Source organism: Octopus bimaculoides, chromosome 1 (assembly GCF_001194135.2).
Source record: "Octopus bimaculoides isolate UCB-OBI-ISO-001 chromosome 1, ASM119413v2, whole genome shotgun sequence".
NCBI classification, from domain to species: Eukaryota; Metazoa; Mollusca; class Cephalopoda; order Octopoda; family Octopodidae; genus Octopus; species Octopus bimaculoides.
This window is the reverse complement of record NC_068981.1, coordinates 178,358,556-178,361,675: the sequence shown is the minus strand read 5'-3', so window position 1 is coordinate 178,361,675 and position 3,120 is coordinate 178,358,556. Positions and strand designations below refer to the sequence as shown.

Genomic DNA, 3,120 nt, shown 5'->3' with positions numbered 1-3,120 from the left:
TATATATATATATATATTATATAAACATGTATTTGTATACATACATATGTATACATATATACATATATGTGTGTGTGTGTGTGTGCATATGTATATATACATGTATATACATTTATATGTATATATACACTTATATACAGATGTATATGTATACATATATACATGCATATGCATACATATTCATATGTATATACATGTATACATATACACACACATACATACATACATACATACATACATACATGCATACATACATACATGCATACATACATGCATACATACATACATACATACATGCATGCATACATATTATACTGAAAAACACTGACCTAAATAAATAAATTAGAGTGCAGCCAGGTATTAAGAGAAATCATAAACCTACAACATATGTAATATTGACAACACAGACATCATGTAAGACAAATTAATACACGATATTATTTTGCAATTATGCACACATGTACAGGCACACACATGTACAGGCACACACACACACACTATCTCTCTCTCTCTCTCTCTCTCTCTCCTTGTTTACAAGCAAAAACAGTCTCATGACCATGCTAAAAGAGACAATAGACTTTCTTTCCTAGAAAAGAATGGATGATGGAAGCAAAGACGAGGCTGAGATTCTAATATCAGTCAATTCTGTGGATATTGCAGTGAAGTACAGACAAAAAAAAAAAAAAATCAGTTGTGCTGAATATAGAAATGACGATGGTTATCATGACAATGAAAATTATAATGATTATGCTGATGAGGAGAATGCTGATGTTAAAAATTACAATGAGAATGAAAAAATTGTGATGATGATGATGATGATGACAGCAACGACGACAATGATTTCAATGACAACAACAACCAATTATAACAATGATGATGATGATTATAATGATTACAATGATTATGTTGATTATGATGATATGCTAATCGGGTTGTCAAATTGTTTCTGTGAACGCTATATAGGGAGACTTATTCTTTAGAAAATTCATATACACAACTAACATTAACTTCAAATGAATGGCGTTTGTTGATTCATGTAGAATAATACTCATTTCAAATGAATTAACTATAATGCTGGAAGACTACGCCTGTGTGTGTGTAACCATTATGATTTATGTAAATAATTCTTTTTATAGAAATCATTAACGACCCCTTTGAAGATGGATAATTATTGAACCCATTATGTGGGTTAACAGAAGTATCCTGAGCTGATTTGATAGAAAGCAGGATGGTTGCATAACCTAATAGAAGTAACAGTTCAAAGAGAATTAATCAGCTTGATTATATCTTATCTACATATGACAAGTGATAAACAGATACATTATTTGTTTATTTCACAAAGATGAGATAAATTGAGCTAAACATCGAATCTCATTAGTTTCCTGCTTGACTACTTTTAATCCTAAAGCTGCATGGCCTTGTGGTTAGTTTCTTTGAGTCTTGATCAGAAGAACATGGGGGTTCAATTCCTGAACTGGTTGGTGCATTGTGTCCCTGAAAAAAAAATCACTTCATTTTCATGTTGGTCCAGTCCACTCAGCCATGAGTACCTGCTGGGTGCTGATGCAGCCCTCTCTCCCTCCGACTAGAGGTACATTCTGGATGCACCTGCATCAAAGGAACGCATGTGTGTGTGTGCACGCGCGCGCGTGCATGTGTGTGCACAAATGAAAAGCATTATTTTAAATGAATTGTCTGCAAGCCTGTGATATTGAAAATTGTGAGAAAGAGAACTTCCTGCTTGATATGCCAAAGTTGTTTATACATCAACGCTGAGCATTTTCTGGATTACTTGTAAATGTTGTTCGCTGGGGGTGGGAGGAGAATTTTCAAAATTATGAAAGAATATTACTTTTGAATGAACATTAAGGCTTGTTCAGCGATAGAGATGGTGATGTGAGTAAGCTGGGAAAAGAGAATGTGGTGAATACTTACCTTCCGACTTCCACGTCTTTTATATGTTGTAAGTTTACTTAATGAAAATATTTATCCTTTGATAAATTTCTACCAATAAATATTTGTTTATTTATTACAATAACAAATGCATATTCTATTCATTTCTGGATCTTTGTGGTTTTCGCTTCTGTTTACAATCCTGTTCCAATTGTTTTCAAATTTGGTATATGGATTAAGTTTTGTATACTAATTATGAAAATGAAATTCATTTTTCCTATAAATCCATAATTAAAAAGTTATTAGCCTTTAAAATTTTCAAAATTTGAGTATTTTAGCCAATCAGAAGTGAGTATTTTACATATCACTGTGGCAAAAATTTTTATTTCCATAGTAACCAAAGCAAAGAAACACCACGTGTTGCATAGCTGATTGTGAAGAACTGTTTCCATAGTAACCAAAGATGCTGCACATGCGCACAAGGAGGAGGAGATACAAGAAAGATAATTTATTTTATAAAATTCTAGTTTAATGTTTTGACATGCCAATGAAAATTCTGAAAATTATCACACTTTGAATACCTGAAACATTTTTGCAAAATTTTTCTAGAATAAATGAATAAGAAATTCGGATTCAGTGTCAAAAGTTACATGTATATGATACATTAAAAAATTTCTTTAAAGGTCATTGTAAACAGTGACAAAAACCACAGGCTCCAATCTTATCTGGCAGAGTTTCTACAACTGGATGCCCTTCCTAATACCAACCACTCCAAGAGTGTAGTAGGTGCTTTTACATGCCACCAGCACGAGGACCAGTAAGGTGGTATTTCCGAATTTGTGTGAATAGAATAATCAGTTGAATAAAGCTAAAACATAGTCTGGTTTTCACGTTTTTTATTATGGTATTTTAACATTAAAAAAAATATTTTGTAACATTCATAAAGTTCAATTAGAGCTTTCATATGTTCGTAGTAATCATCAGATTTTAAAATGTATTTAACTGACAGCTGAGTTCTTGACAACTTTAGCACCTCTTAGAATGCTCCAGCAAGCTCAATTTTTGGAATATGGTTTTGACCAATCCACATGCAGCTGTCAAGAAATCAACTGTCAGTTAATAGCATTTTGAAATCTGATGATTACCACGAACGTATGAAAGTGCTAATTGAACTTAATGAACATTACACTTTTTTTTATTAATGTTAAAATATCATAATAAAAAACA

The 3,120-nt window shown here is 32.1% G+C and overlaps 1 protein-coding gene across 1 annotated transcript in view; it reads right to left on the bottom strand.

The window, feature by feature from the left end:
• The window catches only part of LOC106871679 (putative sulfiredoxin), a 14,744-nt gene that overhangs the window by 5,456 nt on the left and 6,168 nt on the right, over positions 1-3,120 (bottom strand). The window lies entirely within an intron of this gene.